This window comes from Equus caballus, chromosome 14, assembly GCF_041296265.1.
Source record: "Equus caballus isolate H_3958 breed thoroughbred chromosome 14, TB-T2T, whole genome shotgun sequence".
Classification (NCBI taxonomy): domain Eukaryota; kingdom Metazoa; phylum Chordata; class Mammalia; order Perissodactyla; family Equidae; genus Equus; species Equus caballus.
The window spans coordinates 61,295,754-61,322,639 of NC_091697.1; the positions used below are offsets into that span (position 1 = coordinate 61,295,754).

The 26,886-nt window shown below is 36.0% G+C and overlaps 1 long non-coding RNA gene across 1 annotated transcript in view; it reads right to left on the minus strand.

Moving 5' to 3' along the window:
- Positions 1-895: 895 nt before the first annotated feature.
- The window catches only part of LOC138917297 (uncharacterized), a 91,390-nt gene continuing 65,399 nt past the window's right edge, over positions 896-26,886 (minus strand). The window contains exons 2-3 of the long non-coding RNA XR_011425084.1: positions 3,541-3,690; positions 896-2,477 (exon numbers count right to left, since the gene is read on the minus strand). This is a non-coding gene — a long non-coding RNA (uncharacterized lncRNA). The remainder of the gene's footprint in view (positions 2,478-3,540; positions 3,691-26,886) is intronic.

Consider the following 26,886-nt stretch of genomic DNA (forward strand, 5'->3'; position numbering starts at 1 on the left):
CATACCATCACAAGGCACTCCTTCCCAACCTTTGTCAAATAAAAGCCCCACAATCCCGCTCCCTAACCAGCTGGCCACTTGCCCCTTTCCTTTCTGCACTGGCTCCCTTGTGCTTCTCCTGTGCATAAGCTAATAAACTCTTACTTTTCTATTCCCGTTTGTTGTCTCTCTTGATTTCTATCTTGGGGGACAACCCAATGTGCCAGTAACAATACAAATGTTGAAATAATGTTTTCACTTTAAAAGTAGAATTTGCTCTACAATATCCATATATTTTTGACTAATTATTGTAAAAATTTTCAACCATTCTCAAAACCAGAGAAAAAAGTATGATGAACATGTTTGAATATTAGATGTGGAAAGGTTTGACTTCAGCCTAATTAGTTTTCCTATTAGTGACTTGAATTTGTCTCCAAGTTATTTTTTTAATTTCTTTTTCTTGGGACACACATTACTTAGTCTGCATATTCATATATTCCTTTATTTTAAGGTGGTTTTCTTGTATCATACTTGAATGGAGTTTGTTTTGTTTTTTAATTGGTTCTATTCTTTTCTTCAGATACACCAACATTTAATGTGTTGGAATTTTTAATTTTGTTTATTTATTTATTTATTTTTTAAAGATTAGCACCTGAGCTAACATCTGTTGCCAATCTTCCTTTTTTTCTCTTCTCTGCAAAGCCCCCCAGTACACAGTTGTATATTCTAGTTGTAGGTCCTTCTGGCTCTGCTGTGCCGGACACCACCTCAGCATGGTCTGATGAGCCGTGCTAGGTCTGCGCCCAAGATCCAAATCGGTGAAATCCTGGCCACAGAAGTGGAGCACTGTGAACTTAACCCCTTGGCCAGGGGGCCGGCCACCTGTCTTTTATTTTTTTGATTTTTTAATTTTATATGAAATACATTTTTAAAATCTATGTTTTTCTTTTCACCACATCCATTTTCTTCAGGTATCTGTTATAAGTATAACCTACTGAAGAAAACGGCCAAAAATGTGTGGATTTTTTTTCATTCACAGAGGGCAAATGCTGACAGAAATTAGTCCTTTCATAATTAAAAGACCTATAGTCCTGTATTTTAACTCAAATAAAAAATGAATGCCTTAATGTTTTCATTACCCCATTCCATTGTCATATCTACTCATTCTTCTGAATTAATGCTCTGATTGCCTTTCTTTCAATTGTATATTTGGATCTCCCTTAGGTTGTTACTTTACTTTGTTTACTGGGCAATCCTTTATTTTCAAAATACATCCCTGAATCGCTTTCCAAATACGAAAAAAAGACATTGACTTATTACTGGTGCAAGGAATAAGTACTTAGAAGAAGGTTGATTTGATGTCTGAAGAAATATTAATTGCTCAGTAACTTCATTTGTTTAACAAATTAGACATTTAATGCAGTAAGACGGGAGTTTTGCTCTCCATGCATACAACATCCTTGGACCTTGGACCTCTAGTGTTGTGTTTCTCCTTTCTCACCTTTGCAAAGACCTCATGCTGATTTCTTTCTGGTTATTACTCATCTTTGAAAGGGAGGCATTTTTTCTTGCCAGCTCTTTGTTGAAAATTGGTGTGAGGAACAGGTCTGGCACGGGAACCAGCTGGGTCAGCAGACAGCTCCAGTTTGCATTGATAGTTTCCTATCACTTTCTTACCAGATGTTTACTGGACATCTGTGTGCAGTCTGAGTCCCACCCAGGCTGGCAGGAAAACCATAGGCCCCAGGCAAGACAGCAGTGTTTGGTGTGGTGATTCAGCAGTAATATCTCTTCCTCTGATCCAAATCAGCAGCTGTAGAGCTGTTTGCCCTGTGCTTTTCTCAGACCCTCTGACACATTGTCAATCTGCTCATTGTCTCAGTCATCCTTGTCTTACCTTCCACAGCTTTATGTCAAATGGGGGTAAGGAGCCTTCCCTTAAGTACCGTTCAAAGCAAAGTGTCACTGGATTGGACCCTCAGAGTATGGAACATATTTTGAAGGACTTCACGTGATGCTAATGATCTGCATGCACTGTTGAATTTATATTACCACCAACTCCATTTTTCACTTTACTTATATCTCTTCTTCTAAGAGTATGGCTCTTGGCTGTGGCTGCTTTCTAGGTTCATCAAAAATAATAATTATTAAATTATTATAACACATATTAAATGCTTACATAGTGCCAGGGCAGTCTCTGAACTTTTACAACCCTTTATGAGATAAAGACACAACCTCATTTTACAAATTAGGAACATGAGACACAGAGAGATTAAGGAATCTGCCCAAGATCACACAGCTGGTAAAGGATTCAAACTCAGGCGGTCTGGCTCCAGAGGCCCTGCTTTCAATCACTCTGTAGTCCATAGGGTTCCACTTGCTGATTTTCATTTATTTCAGAAGAAAGATCACGACATAGATGGCTTTATTTCAGAAAATGTTACTGGAAATCCTCTGTACATTTTAAAGAGTGAAAGTTCTTTAAAATTTTCAAAGTCCTGGGTAAGAAAGAATGGATAAGAGTCATTCAGAATTTCATTTTGTGATTATATTCTACTTATTTACACAATCCTAGGAGAAGAGTCTGATGGTAACCTTTAGACTATGAGGATTTGAATGGTTCGATTACTTTTAGTTATTTCTTTAGCTCTGAAATTTTATTTTCATCTTCTTTACTGTAATATAATATTTTTAAAAGAGTTGAATAGTTTCATAATGAAAATTCAATTATAATGTAGTCAAGTTAAAAGACAGAAAAAGAAGATGTTAAAAATAGATACACAATTTAAAAATTTACTTTTTACTAATGCTTAACACCAATGGAAGATTAATAAAATAAATTATGGCAATTTTATGCACTGGAATATAGCACACCTTTGAGAAGGGATGTCTGTTTATTTTCATTAATGGACAAGATCTCCAGGACTGGTTGTGGGATGAAAGAAGTCATTGCAAAGATGTATGGCTAATACAATCTTACCTGTATAAAATTATATGGGTATAATACAGCCAATTGAAAATATATTCATAAGGAAAGGCTGAGAAGTCTGTACAATAAAACATTGATTGCAATTATCTCAGGGAAATTTCAAAATATTTTTTCATTTCTTAGATTTATATAGTTTTAGATTTTCCATGAATTATGAAATAGCTATATTAGCAGAAAATACAGATGTGATAAGTATAATTTGAAGATACTGTGTTTAATTCAAGTCACCGGCAAAGAAACCTCAATATATTAAGTAGAGAAATCCCACCTAAAAAGGGAGTAGACAGAGATATTTCCAAGGACAATAGAGCAGAGCTAGCCAGAGAGAGAAATGTGGGGAGCAAATGGTCAGATGGATTTTTACTACTCCAGACTAAAAATTTGCTGTGGGAGTGGGTAATGGTCAGGAAAAAACAAATAAACTTAAGAGAATCCCAGAGCAATGAGTCTTGTTTTTGGCTTGCCCAAGTACAGAATGGAAAAATTTTAAATCTGTTTAATGAAATCTGCATACAACATGTGCTACCAGACAGCGGGCTACAAGTGGCTGAGGGAAGGGATTGGTTGCCTACCAGCTTCTTGGAAGTTCTCACGTGTTTCAGCAGGGTGATGGAAGACAACTGAGGACTGGGCCAGTGGTTTTGCCGCAGGGCTGCCAGGGTAAGGGATGATGACGTTCTACTCCAGTAGCCATGGGAAGTATGAGTCAGACTCAGGGGGGTCTGTTGTAAAAGAAAAAACCAAGGCGCCTTCAGGTGTGCATAAGGACCAGTGGAACCCAACAAAAGCAAGCGAACCAGTCTTGAGTTTACCAGCATCACACAAGAGCAGGTGTCATTAGGGTGTCCAGTGAGGCAGCAGAGAATAAACTACCACAGAGACCAATGATCCAGAGGACAGCACAAACCACAACATCTATACACTTAACCACCATTTTAGGGAGAAAAAAGGGAAAACAAAATGAAAATTTACCCTAAAGAGACTGAGTTAACCTGGGACTCCATACACAAGAAGAGTCTGAAACAGCCTAAATTGGCCATGTAAATTCTGACTTCTCATTTCCAAGAAACTTATAAAGACTAGAGTAATTACAGAAATGAAAGAAACTACATTTTATTCATAATCTAGTGGTAGGAAATAAATGAATTATTGACAATTGTGCAATCTTAGAAACCTTTCTCCTTTTCTTAAGACAATATTTAAATAATGGGTAAGTGAGCAAGTCTGATAATCTGAGGTTAAATCCTTTCAAATTATTTTAGAGTTAGAAAAATCTCAGAAGTAAAAATAAGTGATATTGTAGAAAGCTACCATAGGCTTTGAAACAGGAAGGGGTGAGAGTCAGTCTCTGGTCCCCTGGTAGACCTAATCCAGAATGTTTAGTTCCTTAGTCCATTCCGGCTACTATTACAAAATACCAGTGACTGAATAGCTCATAAACAACAGAAATTTATTCCTCACAGTTCTCAGGGCTGGGAAGTCCAAGATCAAGGTGCCAGCATGGTTGTGTTCTGGTGAGGCCCTCTCTTCTCGGTCTACAGCTGGCACCTTCTTGCTGTGTCCTCACACGGTAGAAGGGGCAAGGGATCCCTCTGGAACCTCTTTTATGAGGCACTAATCCCACTCATATGAGTTCTGGCCTCATGACCTAAGTACCTCCTAAAGGCACCACTTCCTAATACTGTCATCTTACAGCAGTTAGGATTTCAACATATGGATTTTGGGGGACACAAACATTCAGACCATAGCAGTCAGCTCTAAGAAATGATGACATTGGTCAAGGGGAACTAACTAGTTCTGCTGCTGTGAAGGAAAGCTGAAGAACATCATGTCAGTAACGGGAGAACTAGGCCTCAGAACTGGATAACGCACGATTTCCGAGACTGTAATATGACTAAGAATCGTAGATTAGGGTTGAGGCTAAGATTTCCAAAACACAAAGACCTGAAGATGTCAAGGAAGAAACAGAAGAAATTCAGGTTAACAAAGGTAAAGTCTAAACTAATGCATAGAAAAAGATTCTTTGGGGACCCAGAGATAAGGACGGAGTTCATTAAGACGTAACTTGAAACAACAGAGTGAAGTTGTAGCCAGAGATCCCAGAGATATAAGGACAGAAGTATGGTGGATTTGCATAAGATTTAACTAGATTCACAGTTTCTCAGATGGAATGATGTTTCTAGTGGACTTGAACACCGTGTACTCTGAACTAGGATTTATATCTTTATTTAACATCAAGGCCAATTAAGGAATATTTATACAAACTTTTCTCTGCTTGTAACTTGATCCACTCCATTTTCAAACCTCTAAATGCTTTCATTGTTTTGTTTGGTTTTACTGAAATTCCTTCCTCAATTAGCTCTTTAGGGTATACTCCAATTTGTTAAGACTTAGGCCCACGCTTTTTTGAAAATGTCAGTATGGAGAAGAGCCACGTGTCAGGGCAGCAACGCCCAGCTGGTCGTGTATCCCTGAGAGATTCAGGGAACTGGTTGGAACAGGCAGTAGAAGTGAAGGCAGAATGTAGTCTAGACTAATGGTGACCCCTTCTTTCTGGATTCTTCTTATTTGGCAGGAACATAAAAGGGACTGTAACAGAGACCATAGAGTTCCTCTATTATCTATTCTCCCCTTCTTCCATTAATTACAGGACCCTCACTTTTTATCTGAGTAAGTAGCTACTAAATTAAAGATTACGATTCCCATCCTCCATTTCAGATAGGAGCAGCCAATGATAAATGACCCAAAGGGAAGTGTGCAACATTGAGGGCATGCCCTTAAAGGAACCTGTCATGCCCTCCCCTATACTTCTTCCATTTCACTACCTAGAAGGAAACATAACAGCAAGAACTTGGGCAACTTTCTTTGAGTACTAAATGGAAGATTCTTATTATACATGACGGAGCGACATAGTGGAAAGATTCTGGGTTTCTAGCAACTGGGAAGCCTCGCTACAGCCCTGGAGCAACTCCTGGGATTTTAGGTGAGAGGGAAAGAAATATCGGCTTTTTAAGTTCTTGTTTACTCAATCTGTTACAGCCGTGAGATCAGTTCTATTGGTCGCAGATTAAAATAATCTACAAAAGCAAGAAAGATTTTTAAATGTGACATTTATGGAATCATTCCTCTCTATACTAAATCTTCTCATTTCCAATGCATCTGAAGAAAATCTCAAATCTTAAGACGAAGACGTTAAAATTTTTATGAAAATATTGTCATTGTCTCTTAGCAATATGCCAAGAGAAGCACAATATACCTTTCTAATGGCAATTTTGCTTGATGGCTCAGAGAAATGAAATAATTTGTGTAAGTTCATGAATATATAATATATCCTAGATTTAAATTCTTTTCTGTTCTGCTCCAAACCCTGTGGTTTAATCACCTTCTTTTAGCATCCTTTTCTTATTATGAAGTTAAATATAAAATTGGCATGAACTTTTAAACCAAAATGATAATTTTAATGTATTCTTCTAATTGTCAGGAATTTTCTCTTTTGTAAACAGCACATCAGAGGAAATGTTTGAGAAGCAGTGTCTTAGGTAATTTTACTTTACAAATCCCAAAAACTTTAATATTGAAACCTAGCCTGTTGACTCTGTTCAGAATAAACAGTTCACGTTGATGACATTTTTTTTCCCCATCATTTTTCCATAATAATATTTAGTATATATGACTTGTTTTTGTCAAAGAGAATGGGCACTTCCATTTATCGAGCATGAAAATATAAGGAATTGTGTTGCATGAATTTAAATAGATATTTTGTTTAAATTTTACGGCAGGCTATATAGCAACTGTTATTGTCTTTTCACAGAAAAAACCAAATTTCAGGGAACTAAAAAAAACTGACTGAAAAATAAGTGAAGCATGGAACAGTACATATTTGAAAATACTAAAGCTTTAAAATTATGTGTTATGCAAATAAAAACAAAATGTTTACTTCAAATGGAAAGAGTATTTTTTTCCTCACATTTTCCCAAAGGAAAGTAAACTACTATTACAGACAACCAACTAAGAGAACATCAACAAAAACTGGTAAAAATTTCCAATATCAACAATCCATTAAAAATTAGTGGGTTATGAAGCTACATTTCAAACTTTTATATAAACTTTGCTACAACATAAATGTACGCATTGTAGAAATAATAATACGCAACTTTTCTCAGAAATGGACACATATATTCATAAACCTACTTGATGCCTTGTATTTTTCCAACTATCACAAAGACTTAAATATGCAAAACTTTTGTCTAGTTTCTAGGTTGTACATCATATGTGAGGTCAGTTAAAATCCTAAAATGGTATAATCTTACCATTTACAAGCCTGTAAAGTTGGAACTGTGATTCCTATTTTGTAGAAGGTCAACCTAGAAAGATTAAGTGTTTTGCCCAAGGATGCCCAGCTAAACAAAACTGAGATATAAATTAATCCCAAACCAATTTGTAAAAGTCAGCTTTGAAGTCATACAACTCCAAAATAAAGAATTGTGGGTTATTGTTGACAACATGCAGGATTTAATTGTATTGGCCTGGACTTAATTTACATCTCATCGGGGCTTAGTTTTGTATCCTTTGGTGAAACATTTAGGCTATGTGTAACATCTATAAAATAGGAACCCAGTTTTGACCATGTAAGGTTGTCGGCAATATCAAATGTGATATGCAAAGTACAGGCACTTGCACGTACCAATAAATGGTAAAAAGGTTAATATTTTATTATTAATTAGATATCACTTTTGAAATGATAATTCAGTTTTCCATTTGAAAATACAGAATGTTTCCAAAGGAGACCTATCAAGGGAAATATAATATTTTTAAATAAACTGAAACCTTACAGATCCATGGATAAGAACCAACAGCTGCCAACCCCAGGAAGGCAGGCATTCTGTTTGTTTTCCTAAGCATCTCTCTTCTCACTGTTTACATAATACCTGGCACTTTGTAAGCACTCAATAAAAGTTTGTTGTTAAATTGTTTTATCTCACGAAAAGGAAAACAGAAAGACGGAAACTGTTAATTAAACTTCTGATGGATTTCATATATTTAGGAATGTAGTCACTGATTTCTCATATAGGGCATTATTAAGTCAATGGAGAAGGCAATTTAAACAATAATAGCCTCACTAGAGATCTTAAAGGAATTTTAATCTATGACACTCCTTTCCTAAGAATATTACTGGGTTAATGAAAGAAAGCTGACTTCAAGCATGCCTGTGCTCAAAGCTCAGCCAACTCTGAGATCTTGTCAATGCTAATAGGTTTCTAAAGTATTATCTTTCTGAATATTCATTTACAAAAATAATGAACTACAAATCTTTCTCCACTTACGATGGGGTTACTTCCTGATAAACTCATCGTAAACTGAAAATATCATAAATCAAAAATGCATTTAATACACTTAACCCACCCAAAATCACAGCTTAGCCTAGCCTATCTCAAATGTGTGCAGAACACTTACATTACTCTTACAGTTGGGCAAAATCATCTAACACAATCAACACAAAAAAATCCTATTTTATAATAAAGTGTTGAATATTTTATAATTTATTGAATACAGTAATGAAAGTAAAAACAGAACATTTGTAAGTGTCTTAGTTGTTTATCCTTGTGATTGTGTGGTTAACTGGGAACTGTGGCTGCTGACGTTGCCCCGCATCATGAGAGAATAGCATACCTCAGAGCTCTGGCCTGGGGAAAGATCAAAATTCAAGATACAATTCCTACTGAATATGTATCACATTCACGCCATTGTAACGTCAAAAACCGCAAGTTCACACCATCCTGTCAAATCATCATAAGTCAGGAATCCTCTGTATTTAAGTTCTTAAAAAAAAAGAGGTAATGTCTTTTTAATCTAAAAGCAAACTGTAGCCTTCATGAGTATGATAGAAACCTAAAAACTAGACACATACGTGCATTTTTCTCACATAAAAATTAAAATTTTTTTACTGACACATTTTAAAAAACCCACCAGAAACGAATTGGAAAAGACAAAGGACAAACTGGAAAAAAATTTTTGCTACAAATATTATAAGTGAAGGGGCTTGTTGTTGTTTCGGCCCCCAAGGAATTCCATTTGTAAGAATTTTCCAAACAAATAGCCTAACAATTCATAGAGGTTATTTGCAGCACTTCTGTGAAGGAAGTAGCCTGGAAAGAGGACTAATTGACTCAATAGTATTATCTCTATGTCATTTTATACCTGGTAGTCATTAAAATAAATGCTTTAGCTATGAAAAGATTTACAAGATATGTCAGATGAGAATAGAGAGTTCCTAAACGTCATTTACAGCATGATTCTACTGACAGGTCTGGAGGGATACAGAAGAAAACATATCCCTAATGAGTGGCCTGAGACTAGGACAAAAGAGTTGTAGTATTTACGTAACGCTTACTTGCAGCATTAAGATTTTCCCACAAAACTCAATTATTACCTCCATGTATTTTTTAAAAGAAAGAAAACCATCTGTCATATTAAATGGGGAAATGGTATTCTATTTTTTTAAGTATATAATTTTCTTTTATAATTTTGAAGCGATGCTTCTTTATTTTGTTAAAGCCACAAGCAAGTTTAGCAAGGGTTTAATCTCAAGCCATGTTATTATGAAAGGAAATTTACTACTCTGCATTCACACAGTAGCCTGAAAATAGCGCAGGTGTTTACAGTAACAATTATTTATGACATTCAATATAGGAGTTTCTTCAAGGGGAAAAACCAATTTGAAATACATTCTTTATCATCTGTCAGAAGTCTAAAATTTATGTGTTATCTCTCTTCAAAGGAAGATCTGAGAGCTTTTGAAAACATAGGAAAAACTTAGAACAATTTCCCTTGATCTTAAATTGAGTTGACTGTTGATTTGTTCAGAACTTTATTGATTTTGCTTTGTGTCATAGAAATACAAATAATCGCAGCAGCTTTAAAAATCGTTACTTATATTTTGATTCAAAAGTAAGCATAGCTATTTCTTCTGCAAAAAGGATATTCTTGGAAATGAATACAATCTATGCTTAAAATCTATCCCTCCAAAAACTAATTGTTTTTGCTTAATTACTATGTAACTTTCCTATTTTAAAAAACATTTTAATTTTGCAAGTTAAAACATATTTCAAATATGTTACTTTAACAAAAGCAATAAATTTTATAACAGTTTAAAACACCTACTCTAAAATGTCAAACATAAAAAGATTAGTAGGCACCATCTTCCAAGTTAGCATACTTCTACTAACACAGCGGCACGATAGCCTATCATACAGTAACATCAAATATATTCCGGGAATTCCAAAACAAGACAGTGAATATACATATTAAGTCAATGAGTGGAAAAAGCAATAAAACTGCTGAAAAAGCAACATTTTAAACTTTTTGGATAAGCTGAAAGTGTAATATCCAATGTTACTGCTTCTTGTTTGCAACTCAGCCATTCTAATTACCTTGCCCGAGGCAGTCACATATCCTTTCTGTGCCTTCAGAAAGATGAGAAATGGAGCCAGATTCCATTTCCTTTCTCTTCACTCCACTTGTCTTATTTGCTTGGAGCTTCTTTTGAAGCTAAGAAGGAATAAGAATTTGACCCTTTGTTTCTGAATGGATAGTTAATCCCCCTTAAATAAATTCCTCTGATCAACCCGCTTCTAATTAGGATTGGACCTTTTCTCCTGCCTCAGAACTTTTCTGTAGGACTTAGAAAGTCTGGTGAATATTATACACTAAGAATAAACACGCTATGTTGATGTAATTGGCATTACAAAACAGCTCCTCCAATTAACATGGCATTATTTTCATTTTGCAAAATGTAGTCCTTTAACAGGATATTTTTGCGATAAACTGCAGAAAACTTCAAGATCATTTTATTTTATGAGTATGTTTCTTTCCTCCTCTATATGAATGAAATCCCATCTCTGAAAAAGCATAGCCTCCTTTAATTATCCCAATGGGAAAGTAAGAGCAAATAGTGTTATATTTGGTTGGTGGATTTACTAGATGTGATCAAAATCCAATTAGACGAGCTCCAATTTCATCGGACCCAAAAGATTAATTCTATCAAAAATATTTATATGTAAAGTAGAATGTGCACACATTTTTAAAGAGAGGGCAGGCATATGGTTAGACAACTAGATAAGATTTTACAATGTGATCTTTTAAGCATACGAATTAATTCCTGATTAAAGATGTACTGGTCTTGAGTCTATAATCATGAGTTCTAAACCTGGATTTATTAATTATCCCAGCTGTCCAGATGGCTTCTCTTTGTTATAATTATTTTTTCATTCAACAAATTTATTCAACATACATTATGAAGTTGGCATAGAGTAGAAGTTCAGTAAATGGTAGTTTGCTTTTCCTTCCCTCATTGGTGTGAGTCCTTTTCTCCTCACTCCCATTCACCACTCTGTCCTTGCTTTTTTAATAGATATATCACAATAAACTCCAACTGTTTATTTTTCTAAATGCACCAAAATACTGTGAGCTCCTCATGCTCAGGGACTATGGCTTGTCTCATTTTAATATCCTAGCCACTGGAACAGAGGAGATTTCATGTATTCTTTTTGATCTGAATAAAATTACATTTATTAATTGTCAAAATTGCCAAATACTCTTTTTGTCCTGCGCAGCAGGCATTCTTTCTTCTTTCTAGTCAACAAAACCCTTCTTTTCTTTGGACACCAACATGCCTAGCCCTAGGGTCCAAGACAATTATGATGGTATCATTAGCACTAAGGGTGGAACTTAAACTCGTTTTTTACCAGTGGAATATAAGGGGAAATCTCCTGGAGAAGGGCTTCTGGGAAAGATAAAATGCCAGAGTGAAGTCAAGAGGATACTCCTAAGTCCTTTTCTTCCTAATTGGGATGCTATCATGCAAGGATGTGATTCTTAAAGGTGTACTGTCCATCCTGTGACCAAGAGGGGAAACATCACTGGCACACAGAGATAGGCACGCCAGAGAGCTTTGAAAAACTGGGTCATTATTTACCTCATTGCACAAACAAATCAAAATCATTTCATCCACAAATAATGACAATTTTACTTCTTCCTTTCTAATTTGTATGCTTGCCTAATTACTGTAGCTAGGACTTCCAATATTATATTGAATAAGAGTGGAGAGTGGGCATCCTTGTCTTGTTCCTGATCTTTGAGGCAGAAAATCAACAAGGAAACTTTGGAATTGAACCATACTCTAGACCAAATGGACTTAACAGACATATATAGAACATTCCATCCAACAGCAGCAGAATACACATTCTTCTCAAGTGCACATGAAACACTTTCCAAGATAGATCATATGACAGGACACAAAACAAGTCTTAGCAAATTTAAGAAGGTTGAAATCATACCAACTATCTTTTCTGACCACAATGGTATGCAAATAGAAATCAACAAGAGGAAAGCTGGAAAATCTACAAATATGTGGAACAACACACTTTTGAACAACCAATGGGTCAAAGAAGTCAAAAGAGAGATAAAAAAAAAATCAAAATAAATGGAAATGGAAACACAACATACCAAAACCTATGAGACGTTCTAAAGAGTTTACTGTTATAAACTTTCTGGAAAGTTTATAGCAATAAATACATGTATTAAGAAATTAGAAAGATCTCAAACCACCAAACTTTATACCTCAAGGAACTAGAAAAAGAAGAACAAATTAAGCCCAAATTTAGCAGAAGGAAGGAAATAATAAAGATCAGAGTATAAATAAATGAAATAGAGGGGCCAGCCCCATGACCAAGTGGTTAAGCTTGCCTGCTCTGCTTCAGTGGCCCAGGGGTCACCAGTTTGGACCCTGGGCGTGGACATGGCACCACTTGTTAGGCCATGTTGAGGCAGTGTCCCACATGTCACAACTAGAAGGACCCACAACTAGAATATATGACTGTGTACTGGGGGGATTTGGGGAGAAAAAGCAGGAAAAAAAAAAAAGAAAGAAATGAAATAGAGACCAGAAAAACAGTAGAAAGGATCAACAAAACTAAGAGCTGATTTTTTGCAAAGATAAACAAAATTGACAAACCTTAAGAAAAAACAGAGAAGACTCAAATGGATAAAATTAGAAATGAAAGAGGAGATATTACTAATAACGCTGCAGAAATAAACAGAATCATAAGAGAATACTATGAACAGTTATATGCCAACAAATTAGATGATCTAAAAGAAATGGATAAATTCCTAGAAACACACAACCTGCCAATATTGAATCAGGAAGAAACGAAAATCTGAAGAGATCAATAATGAGTGAAAAGACTGAATCAGTGATCAAAAACTCCCCAACACAGAAAACTCTGGGACCAGATGGCTTCATTGGAAAATTTTACCAAACATTTAAAGAATTAATGCCAATCCTTCTCAAACTCTTCCAAAAAATTGAAGATGAGGGAATACTTCCAAACTCATTATATGAGGTCAGCATTACTCTGATACCAAAGCCAGATAAGGACACTACAAGAAAGGAAAATTATAGACCAGTATCCCTGATGAATACAGATGCAAAAATTCTGAAAAAATATTAGCAAATAGAATTCAAGAACACATTAAAATGATTATATACCATGACCAAGTGGGATTTATCCCTGGGATGGAAGGATGGCTCACCATACACAAATCAATAAATGTGATACACCACATTGATAGAATGAAAGATAAAAATTACATGACCATCTCAGTAGATGCAGAAAAAGCTGTTGACAAAATACAACATCCTTTCATGATAAAAAAAAAAACAAAACCCTGAAGACATTGAGTATGGAAGGAAAACACCTCAACGTAATAAAGGCCATAGATGACAAACCTACAGCTAACACTACAGTCACTGGGGAAAAACAGAATCATACAATTATCAAAGCTGAAGAAAAGCTTCCAGGATCTGAATGACTTACCCAAGATGATCTCATCAGTTACTTTTAGAAATGTGGCAAACATCTAGTTCCTATATATCTGCTTCAGTGTTCTTCTCTCTCCACTGTGCTGCCCAATTATCGTCTCCAAGCAGGAGAAGAACCATTTCCTGCTCTAAGGAAAGCTTATATTTGAGATGGATGAGGATTTTAATTTTATTCCCAGTTGCACGAAATAATCTATTTTTACCATGTTTGTGCTTGTTTGAAAACTTTTAATGATTTCTCATGTTGTAAGGGAAAAACCCCAAAACATTCATTTAGCAGTCATTTCCTCATCTTCAACCTACATCCTGCTTTTCGGTCTTCTCTCCCTTATTGCCTACTCATAAATAACTCTTTTCCTAACTAACTTAATTTACTCATTGTCCTCTAAACATGGCTCGTGTTTTCCTTCTTTTCATTCCTATATCTATGCCAATCTTTCTTCAGGAAGACTCACTGATAAAATTCAAGTGATCCATAAGCACTTTAAAATAGTTCACCAAATTATTTAAAAACATATGTGGATTTTTTGAGGAGTTCTTTAACTTTTGTCAAACTTTCCAGAATTCTAAGAAGCTCTGCTCTGGTATACCATTCACTGCCATCTACTATTGAAATCACTTTTCCCTCTCTGTAGCATCACCCCAATGCCTTTCCTCCCAGAATCTCTCACAATGTTAGCGTTGTACCAAAGTAAACTGTTGAGAATCTCTGAGGGGTCCTAATAAATAGCATCCCCTTCACAGTCTGAGTTATAAAAACTGATACATTGTTTAGCAACTAAAATATCATACTTATTAGTAATAAAGTCCAAGGTCTATTAGCTAAGTGGTCTTTCTAATGTTAGGTCTTAGCAACAGGCGGGTTTATTCACCTGGTCGCATTTGTTATTGGACCAGGGTAGGCTTCCACTGAAGGAGTAGGTCCCTGTACAATTTATGCACCGACAAGCAGTGGAAAATCCTTATTCCCTATGAACAGGTTCATTTCTAAGTGGAAGAAGGAGTCAATGAGAAGTGAGTAAAGAAGAGGTCAAATCCTTGGTTGTTAGAATCAGTAGAATCATCACTGTGCATATGAAAGGAAACATTAGGAGAGGCAAATAAGCACTATGCTCAAGACAAATCGAGAAATAAATAAGATACACTTACCTAATAACATATTTGACAACTCTTTTCAAATGTGAACCTTCTTTATCAAATTCTTATAATCTAGGCATGAAAAACATATTATTTTTGTTTATAAATAACTAACAAGTTAGAATTTCTTTCATTAAGCTAGAAGCCATGAATTATTTCTTGATTTGTCTTGAGCATAGTGCTTATTTGCCTCTCCTAATGTTTCCTTCCATATGCACAGTGATGATTCTACTGATGCTAACAACCAAGGATTTGACCTCTTCTTTACTCACTTCTCATTGACTCCTTCTTCCACTTAGAAATGAACCTGTTCATAGGGAATAAGGGTTTTCCACTGCTTGTGGAAATTAATTTTAAATGTATCATTAAAGCTCAGTAATGGCCAGCATTGACGTGAGACTTCTGTAACTGCAAGAATAGCCATTTTACGGATATAAGCCTTCCAGACAGATATAACAAACGGATTATGGTTTCAGTGGGTGTTCCTGAAACTGGATATTACCTCCATTTGGAGCACAGAACGCACACACATTGTTTCAAAAGGTTACACTTCCAATCTTTACAGATCTCTTGAAGGAGATGACACATATAATATATCTTGCTTATATGGCACCTATTTAAATTGTTGTTATGAAGTAAGGATGATAGAAAACTTTTGAACAGAAAAAGGTTAAGAATTGGTATTTAGAAGAAAGATAGACTACATAAACATTTAAGTTTTATGAAAATTGTTCAGTAGTTACATTATATCTCTTAACATGAATTAAATTATAAGCTTCCTTTTGTATAAAATAATGTTTTGCAAATATACTCTTTACTATATACTATATATTACAAGTATGCATTATACATTTATACTCAAGGTTACATGCATATAACCAAGTTTAATATCATTTATAAGACTACTTTTGACTCTAAGATATCTTTTTGTCTTATATACTGACTTTACAATCTAAAACATAAAAACTTAACAAAAGGAAAACTTTAAAGTTAATTTTCTATTTTACAATTGGAAGCGTTCAGTTAATTCCAGTGGTTAATTAAGAAAGCTGGAGTGTGTGTGAAGTGAAGACATTTACAAGGTTGTTGTGTGTGTGCATGCGCACACACATACGTGCATTGCTATATTTAAGATGAAGAATACATGTAAGATTTAAGAGAGAAAGCATACCTTGCCTCTTCTTTATCTAACTCTATCCCTATTTCTGTGAGTGTTGATCATAATACTGATGAGTATGACAATTTTTGTAATTCCAGTTATGTGGAAAGCATGTTGGTATTTAAAAAATTTTAAACTACATGCATATCTATAACCCTCCCAATTCTTACATATACTTATTTAAATACATGAATAAAAATGCACAGAAACGACATACAGTGTACAAACACAGCAATATATTTTAAGTCTTAAAGATTGTCAGCAGGAGATTTGAAGAGAAAAAATATAAGAAATGTGAGCGAAATATGTAATATGCGTGGGATAGAAGGTGGGTGGCAGGTTTGGGGCATTTGATACAGGATGTGTGCCTTTATTTACAGAGTACTTTCCTTCAAAATTTTCTCGTAGAAAGTAGTGAATCTGACTCCTTGTGGGTATGGACAATGTCTGATTCACCTTTGCGTCTCTGACTCCAGCACATCATAAGATAGATACTTTATGCTCAAGAAGTGTTTCAAAATTAATTTAAAAAACTTCCTGTGAATCAGTTACTGCTAAACCTGAAATCCTGTCTGACACTAAAAAACCAATTGAATGCATCTAAACTTTTCTCCATAATCAACTCTTTACAAAAGTACTAGAAAATATAGCTTTTGCTTATACTGGAAGCTTACATCGTCATGTAAAACAATAATAAAATAAATGATTTAAAATCAGTCTGTTTATTCATTAATGGTACAGTGTAAGAAATAGTAATGTGTGAATGTTAAATTTGGTGTGCATTATGTTTTTTACCTACTCACTACTTGATTTTCATTAAATTAAAAGAGATATTAATCATATAATAAGGCATGGAGGAGCTGTAGTGAAATAAAATTAAAATCAAAAACAATATTTGATTCTCCATCCAGATTTCAGAAATCAAAGCCCTCGATTATAACTAAAACAGCAGCTGTGTATGTTTTGAAATAAGTTGACCAGTTTGAGTACCTAGGAACCATCTTGCCAGAGGTTCTCTAACTCTTTGCTAACATGTGACTTACATTCTCTCCAAGGTGGGCTAAATTTGAGGCTTAAAGAAAAAGAAAGAGGAAAAAGACTGTTTTTAACAAATCACTGGTCTGACTTGAGAGAACTATTTTGTTCTTAAACAGGAAGCAGTCTCTCAGAGTTGAGAAATATTTAGTCCTAAGTGCCACTCTGTTCTTTGAAAAAGACTCACAAGCTGGTAATTGTATGGACTTTTTTTTTTTTTTAGCTAAATTAACTGCAATGTAAAATTTGCACTGATTTCCAACTGTGTTTTCTAGAATTTTGTTGGCAAACTGTTTCCCTAAGAGCACACTGAATAAAAAGATGGTTTTAATCAAATAAATGTTTTCCTTTTAAAGAACCAATGAGCCCCTGCACAGATTATATATTCTTACCACACAGAATTACAAAAAACTAAAATACTAAAATAAGGTTAGTATAAAAATTATCCTTGAGATTTGTGTGTTTTATATTAGATTTTGGAATTTAAAAAAAAATTCAGATCAGTCTTGATCTATTAATAGCTCAGTATAATCCATCTAAAGAAATCCATGAAGCATTTCTTAGATAGAATACCTAGGAAATTATAGGGGTCCAACTGAGTTAACAAATTAACATTGCTTACATCTCCTTCAACTATATACTGTGCACTTAGATCAAAATAGGAAAAGGATGGCAACAGTATTAGTGTATATATTTTCTCACAGGACAAAGATGAGATGACTTTAAGAGCTAGAGAAGAAAATTTCATTTGTTTTATTTATTAAGCACATTTTCAGTTGTGATTCCTCATTCCTTCTTACTCCAAAAGAGAAGAAAATAACACAGGTTGCCCCTCAAGCTATTAGTCAAGTGACCTACTTTCAGTCATCCCTCTCCTGAACTAAGCCAACGCTGATTTTTCCCAGATGACCATATTCTCTTTTATTCCCATACAGGCATTCTTAGAGTTTTAAAAGGAAATTGTGGCGTTCCTCCAAAATCTGTGGTCAGAACACAAATATTTTGAAATAGTCTCCTTCCCAGCCTGCTGCAGCTATCAGCAACATCACCAAGTCCTTTTTAAAAGGGAATCTGTGAAAGATAGTTAAGAGAAACAAACAAACAAACCCAAAAACCCAGTTTCAGAATCTATCATTCTCTTTCATGGGACAGTCAATTGTACACAATTCACATGTTTTCCATATATTTTTTTTCATGTCCTTAAAAGTCTAGGTCTCCTGCTGGTGACACTCAAAATAATCATTATCATTTAATGATAAGGTCATTATAACATCCAAATGATGTAGGAATGGAAAAAGTATTTCGAAAGGATAAACTACATCATTTATAGGCCACAAAGGCGCTCTCTCTTCCTTAGTAGGAGAGGAAAGAACATGAAGGGCCTTTAAAACTTCTGGTGGATTTGACATTCACATGAAGATGGCCAGGACTTGTGAAATTCTTCTTTTCCTCAAATAAAAGGAAAAGTGGAAAAGGGAAAGAAGCTATGGATTTTTCCTCATTAAAAGTGTCTGGGCTAAAATGCCTAACACAAAAATTCACACACTGAATATTACAAGTACGCATATATAAAATATGTAGTAACTAATTACTTCTTCCTTTCCTCTTGTTAGTTTATGTAGTAGGGGGTGGTGATTAACATTCTAATTTGGTGTTTGCATTAGAGAGCGTTCAGGTGAGACTGTGGCTAAACTGAGGAGGCATTAATGCTGCTGGGGAAAGACAGCAGGGCAGCTACCCAGGGACGGATACAACAGCTATTGACATTTGTGTCTCTCCTTTGTGAGTAGATGCTAAGAGCATCTTTGTGTGAAAGATCATTGTTAGTTGCTTCATATTGCATGGAAGCCTGTATTTGTTGTTTTATGGAAGGTCAAATATGTGTAGAAAGGTGTGTATGAATGACTAAATTGCATTACAGTATCTTGCAAATGTACCCACAAAATCAATATTTTTCATACCATGTTATAAATTTCCCTAATATTTTCCCATCCATTTAAAGGATAATTTAGGGCCCGGCCCTCTCGCGCTCTGCTTCGGCAGCCCAGAGTTTCGCTGGCTAGGATCCTGGGCACTGACATGGCACCACTCATCAAGCCATGCTGAGGCGGCGTCTCACATGCCACAACTAGAGGGACCCACAACTAAAAATATAAAACTATGTCCCTGGTGGGCTTTGGGGAGACAAAGGAAAAATAAAATCTTTAAAGGATAATTTAAAAATATGGCTCCCCTTACTACCTACAGTCATGATCTTCTTCCATTACTGGTGTTAATAATCTCAAGTTTCTATCACAGTAGTTTGTGAAGGAAAGCGAGTATCTGCTTTGTGAACCCATGGAAACTGATGTCTCTGGGAAAAGTCTAACACTGTTCTTCAGCAGTGACTACTGGAATAAAAGACTCACAAAGTACCTGACACTGCAACGAGATGTATCTCTTTGAGGATAATTGATGGGCCATTTCTGGGCTTTGGTGGAGAGATCTCCCAGTACTGAGGGACGACAAATTATTCTGAGAATGGATATACCTATTACATTATGGATAATGCCAGAAAGACATTCCCACAAGCTAGAGCCATTCAGCAGAGTTTATTCATAGAAGGGAAAAAATACATACAGGAACATGGTCCTGGTGGGGGCTCTGGTGTGTAGGGGTGGAGGGTTGGGTGGAAGGAGGGCTGGTTAGAGAGATCATTGTATCCATCACCTGGTTGTAGCCCTCCTGTGAGGACTAATGACAGAATTGTCAACTCCTAAACCCTAAGATTTTTCTCCTGCTAAAGTATAGCAAATGTCCAGGTGTGTAGTGGAAGTTCCTGAAATCAAGGCTACAATGCAGTTTGGAAATCTGCTAATATTTTCCTTGCATTTGATAAAATCCTCAGTTGATGAGGGCAAGGGTAAGGCTACACAACGGGCAGAATTGAGGGCAGTATGTCTGGCAGTTCACAAACAATTGGGCTCTCACTCAAGAAAAAAATTTTATTTTTATGGACTCATGGGCAACGGCCAATTGCCTGGCCATGTGGTCAGGCAAACGTGCCCTACAGTTAAGAATATATCTGTGTGGGGAATGCAGTTATGGAAATGCTGTAGGACTTCCAAGAGAGAATTAAAGCGAGTCCACGTACCTAGTCAACAGAAAAACTCAACTACGGGCTCAGAAAGGGGCTGGGATGCAAAAGCTGGTGCCTTTGTTTGAGTCTTAGATGTAGCTACATGTATAGCTCAAACAAGTGGGCTGGAAAGTACTCAAACTATGAAATGTTGTGTGGAATAAATACATATTTCTTTAATACATTATGAAGCTGCTAATGTGGTAAAAGATTATACAGACTACCAACAAGAATAAGAATGTGTAAGATTTCCCAGAAACAACAGCTGACCAGAGCTGGCAGGTGGGCTACTGAGGACCTTTACCAGTAATTACAAGTTGTTTCAAATGGATTCTGACTGGAACAGACATGTATTCTCTTTTGGGCTTCACTTATTCTATAAAGGAACAATAGCTAAGAATACCATAAAATTTTTGGAATGGGGGGCCAGCCCGGTGGTGCAGTGGTTAAGTTTACACGTTCTGGTTAGGTCCTGGGTGGGGACTTACATGCTGCATGTCAAGCCATACTGTGGCAGGCGTCCCACATAAAATAGAGGAAGATGGGCACAGATGTTGGCTCAGGGCCAGTCTTCCTCAGCAAAAAGAGGAAGATTGGCAGCAGATGTTAGCTCAGGGCTAATCTTCCTCAAAAAAAAAAAAGAAAGAAATTTTTGGAATGGAATGTTTATCAATTTGGTCCCATTGTCTAGTTATTGAAATTGCTCAATTCCATCCCTAAAACATGTGTATGGGCAAAAAGCAAGCTCTAAGGAAGCTATATTCTGTCCTGTGGGTGGATGGGTGCCTGAATCAGAGGTCCCACCCAGCATGGCTGAGCCTGGATTAAGACAGGCAATGAATAACATTTTCGAAAAAACAAAACAGGAAATTCTGGCAGAAGAGAAGCGATCATTTAAATTGGTGACGATGTCTTAAAGAGAACTTCTCAGATCAGAAGAATAATTTCCCTAGTTGTTGCTTTCAGATGTAGTGCCAATTCATGGCTACCTCTGGAAGAAATCCCTGGATTTGTTTTCTGCCGAGAAGGGTAGCTGAATGAAGCCGACTATGACATTTATCCAAGAAGTGTCTTTGGACACTTTGGAGGAAAGCTATCAACATCCCTTGCTGGCGATGATAATGCTCCTAGTTGAAGACCTGCCTCAGTAACGGTAGTTTGGAGCTAACATTTGGACTGTATGTGTTGTGGTTTTGGTTTTCCTACCTTTGCACTGAAGTGGACATACTGGTCCTGGCAGCTGGTAGCTGATGTATTGCGTTGCTGTAAATCAGGATGTTGCCTGTTAACGTAACCGCCTGGAGTATGAGGGGCAGCATTCATTATTACCTGCTCTGTATTATACTTGTTTAAAAAATCTTTACCGGATATGAATGTATGTGGGATGCTACACAAACAGGAGTTCAAGGAATTATATAAGCAAAATGGTGACTATTGCTATGATAGAGCAGTCGCATATCATTGGGGTCTTCCCCGGAACATGCAAGAAGGCAATTTTGGAAGCCTTATGATACTCAAACTGCACAGCAACTAGGAGTAGAATATGCTTTATTGATAATCTCCCAGGGCACTTAATACTTTTGGGGATACACAATATGCCTTATTTTTTCTTAGAATTTCCATTTCTCTGCTTACATTCCAATCTGTCCTTGCATGTTTTCTACTTTTCCGTGAGTCCTTAGCATATTCATCACAGTTATTCTAAATTCATGGTCTGATAATTCCAACATCCCTGCCATATATGGGTCTTGTTCTGAAGTTTGCCCTGTCTCTTTAAACTGTATTTTTTGCCTATTAATCTGTCGTGTAATTTTTTGTTAAAAGCCAGGCATGACATAGTGGGTAAAAGAAACTCTAGTAAGTAGACCTTTAGTGATGTGGTGGTAAGGTGTGGGGATAGGGGAAGCTGTTCTATGGTCCTATGATTAGCTCTCAGTCCTGTAAGGAGCCTTTGTCCTGAGCTGTGCTTCTCAGTCCAGGAGCTGGAGTTGGGTATTCCCTTCCCTCTGGTGGGTTAGGTTGTGATAAAACCTTAATAGATTAGGCTTTAGTAAAATAGTTTCTCCTGAGGGCAGGCCTTGTTGAGAATAGAATACTGTAGCATATTCCAAAACGGTTACTTTTGCCCTCCCCCTGCCCGCCAGGGGATTTTTCTCTGTTGTTCACTGTGAGAGCCTAATAGTGTTCTAGGAGGTAAGACTCACAAAAGTGTGGGAGTTGCCCTGGACTTTTAATTCCGTGTTGTCCACGCTGAGCCTCCAGCAATTCATCAGTTACAGTTGAGGCTTTCCTACCCTGATACTGATTTCCACAGAGGTTTCTGCTCATTGGTTTCTTCCCTGGTAAGTTGCGATTCTCCACATCTGCCTGTCTGTTTCTCCAGTTATCAGGGCAGAGGTTTGCCCTGTGACCTCAATTCTCTAACAGATCTAAGAAGAGTTGTCTATTTTTCCCATTTGTTCAGGCTTTTACTTATTAGGATGGAGTGGCGACTTCCAAGATCCTTACATGCTGGATCAGAAACCCGAAGTCCTCCACAATACACTTGTGTTGCATTCATACCATACATACTCAGAAGCCAACACTTAATGATGTTTCACTGAATATTGGCCCCAATATACTGAGGGGAAATCGGGGTTTGGGGAAATGGTATATTGAATCATGAGACTCAATCAAGGAAGAAATCTAGCTTTGAAAAAGTTGCGCGTGCAAGTGAATGCCTCTGTCCAAACCTTTAAAAAGCTACAAATAATTATGGCTAACTGGGGTAAAAGTACAGTCCAATTGGTAGAGAAATATCAGAAATTTCTGAAGGCGTATAATCAGATTTAATGTGGCTTTTTTCCCTCATGTGTTTGTTGAATGATAGAGGTCCTGGTAGTTGTCAATGTTTTAGTATGTTTATTTTTATGCAACAAATATTGTAGAAGCTGCTGTATTAAGAATTATAAGAAAAAGATGGAGGAAAAGTAACAAAAATATTGACAAGAGTTAGGAAGAAACTGGAAGTAAGGGATAACAGGTGGTTCTGTGGCCTTTCTTCTAGCTTCACATGTACCTAGCATTTAATCTTTGGCTGAATCTTCGCTGTACCACTAACTCATAGAGTCAATGAGTATACCTATACTTAATCCAGCATAAAGCGGAATCTGATTGAGGATAATGTCCCACACTAAGCACCTGTGTCTCATGCTTGACATTGATTTTCAGGTAATGAATAATCAGTATTGATAAGATTCAGCTGCAATTGGAGACCAGGCAGCAGTGATAGTCACTTGAGGATGGCAGGTGACTAGCATTATACAAAAGCTGAAGCAATCCCAGAGTGATGATTTTCCTAAACAAGAGATTGTCTATCTCTATTTAGCCTCATATCTCTGACCACACACATGCCGAGTACGGAAGGACTTCAGACACTGTTCCTGGGAGCCATGAGATCTCGGCTCAGCTGTGTTGTTGCTACATTGTTGCTCCTGTTCTCTAGTCTTAGAGCTGAGTAAACTTTGTGCTGCATGTGTTTTATGAGTGTGATGGTCAATCCAAATCTGAGACCACTATTGCTAAAGGAAATTTGAGCAAGAGGACATTGCAATGAGTATATTGAAAATCATTATGTTTCTCGAAGTCTATGTGAGCCACTGGAGAGATAGGAACTATGTTATATGCAGTCTGCATACTGAATGCCTAGAAGTTTGGTTGTTCAATAAATGGTTGTTAGAAAAATAAGACGGTATGTGTTTATTGATCCAACTAATATTTATCGAGCACCTTCTATGTTATAGTTACTGTGATGGATATGAGAATACAATTCGGAATAAGACTGATAAGGTCTACCCTAGCAAAACATGCACTCCAGTGAGGATTAAAAAAAAAAAAGAGTGTGCAAACAAAGAAAATGATTATATCTCCTGATATTATAATAAACTTTGTCCAATAGGAAAAAAACTAAATGGAGCACATTCCAGAGTAGAATTTAATACTGAAATGAAAAGCCTCCTGTACTTACTGGTGAAGAAAAATAAATTGAAATAAGAAATCCAAATTCCCAAAAACTTTGTAAAGATACTTAACCTCAGTAGGAATTTTGATCTCTAAACTTAAAAAAAAAAGGATTATTTCTCTCCCCTAAATTTGGCAGAAATTAAAAAGCTTGATGTAGGAAAATAGACAGGCTTGACTACTCATGAGAGGTTAATAAGTATATCAACTTCGAGAAAATGTGGCTCAGCTAAACATGTTGAAACGGCACATAACCTCTGACCTAGCAGGTCTACGTATGGTACATAATGTAAAAAATTCTCTTGCCCATACATACATGAGATATATCCACACACTATATTAGATTGGACAATATAAATTTGCCAATATTTGACTGTTAATACTTAAAGTTATACATGGTTAAAATAACTGAAATGACTTTACATGTTGATATGGATAAATCTAGAAAACAAAACACGGAGTGAAAAAAAATTGCAAAGTGAGTATAAAAAGGGTTTTTTTCAATTTATAAATCAAATAAAAATTTTAATATACAAAACAGTACTAGGTGGTGTTTATGGACACGTGCCTATATAGTCAAAGTATAAAAACCTGAATGGATGGAATGCACATACATTTTTTGTGCAGTCAATGAATGAACTAGAGTGTCTGCGGTTGTGTGTATATTTTGCAGAAGAAACTGCAAGGATGTGAAAGGAGAGGCAATAATAGGGGAAAGGCTCTTATAGAATAGCTTTCTATTCACAGATAAGGAGGAAGAAGCACTGAAAAATAAGCAGAGCACTGTCAGAATACCTGATATGACGCTGCTCTCACAGGTCAGGGTGACTTTGACATTGGATCCAGAGGACAAAAATCAACACAGTTTTGAAAGATTTTACGTGAATTCATTTTAAGAATGTAAATCAACAAGCCTAAATTTTATTCCTGTTTTTGTGTTTTGAAAATGTTCTATTTATCTTCCTCCCTTTGAAAAAAAATTGTTTTTCTGATTGCTAAAGTATCTTTCTCTAGATTTTCGGAATTATTTTAAACTGGAATTTATCCCTGTTCTCTGTTTTTTCTCTTCACCTCCAGTCCTCCTTATTGGACTCATTCTCCTTTTTTTTCCCTGCTTTTTTCTCCCCAAATTCCCCCAGCACATAGCTGTATATTTTAGTTGCGTGTCCTTCTAGTTGTGCTATGTAGGACACCGCCTCAACATGGCCTGACGACTGGTGCCATGTCCCCGCCCAGGATGGAACCAGCGAAACCCCGGGCCGCTGAAGCGGAGTGTATGAACCTTAATCACTTGGCCACGGGCTGGCCCACAGGACTTATTCTCTTATCATATGATCCTTTGAGTATTTTATCTCCTAGATCATATGTTTCTTATGGCTATAAATTCTAGTTGATGTAGACAACTGAAAAAATCATTCTTCATCCTTTTTCTACTTTTGTGCAGTCACTTAATATACACTGTATTAATAGCTATCAACAAAGAAGATATATATATAAGTAATATCAGAGCCATTATGGCATAAAACAAGATTTAATCTAAGCCAGATATCTTATTACTAGTTTTGGAACAACAGATTCATCTAGTTTTAGCAAAATCTCAGGATGACTTAGATCATTAGTTGCAGATACAATGCGAAATAAAATGCCATACAAATATAACAGAAAGGATAAAATCTCACCCATAACACACTTCGGAAATTAATAGCATTTTATTCTAATGCTGTAGAATATTGATATATTTTTTAGATCATCTTAAAATTTCAGATTATTATCCTGATTCACTTTAGAAATTTTGAAGAAATTCACCATAGCTTTTTATACTAACAATACATTTAATGAATAAATAAAGTTTAGATAGAAAGATAGACTTAATGTAAAGGCTATGGTGGATGTTTTTTCAAAGCTTTGAAAATATACAGATATGGGGCATTTGTGAGAGAGAGATAAGTAAAGAAAGAAATTCAGATCTGGAGAATTTCTGATGGAAAAATAGCTGCTCTGTACGGGTACATTGTTTTACATTGAGAGAAGAACTTACTTTGTTTTGTAAAACATAAACAGGAATAATTTACAATTGGGTTAAAGTTAGTACTAAATTTCTAGATACAATTATGATGCTTTAATTTACTAATTTTCTTCTGGTAAGTTTTAACCCCATATAGGAAGAATCTATTTTCTACACTCGCAGTTTCTTAATTATAAAAGTATATTCTTAGCAGTCACAGGATTTAATGTCTCTGTACAAGGAAAGGATCATTTTACATTTAATTTCAAGTAATCAGGAAAATAGGATTAGAATAACATTAACTAAATAATACATGCTCCATTCTAGGCTCTATGAAAAAATAATACTTAAGGGCAAGCCAAACAACTTGAAACAAGCTGATGTCAAAAATAAATCCTCTGCAGCTGACAGGCCTGGGCTATTGAGAAACAATACTAAGTAGAAGTACTTACTAATGTGCTTGGGGTGATGATGGGGCGCACATGTGCCATCTCCAATGCTAATTTATTTGTAAGCAAACTCTTGACTACTGTGATAAAGAAGAGGAGAGGAAGTCATCATGCTGACGCTGCAGTCATGCCTCTTA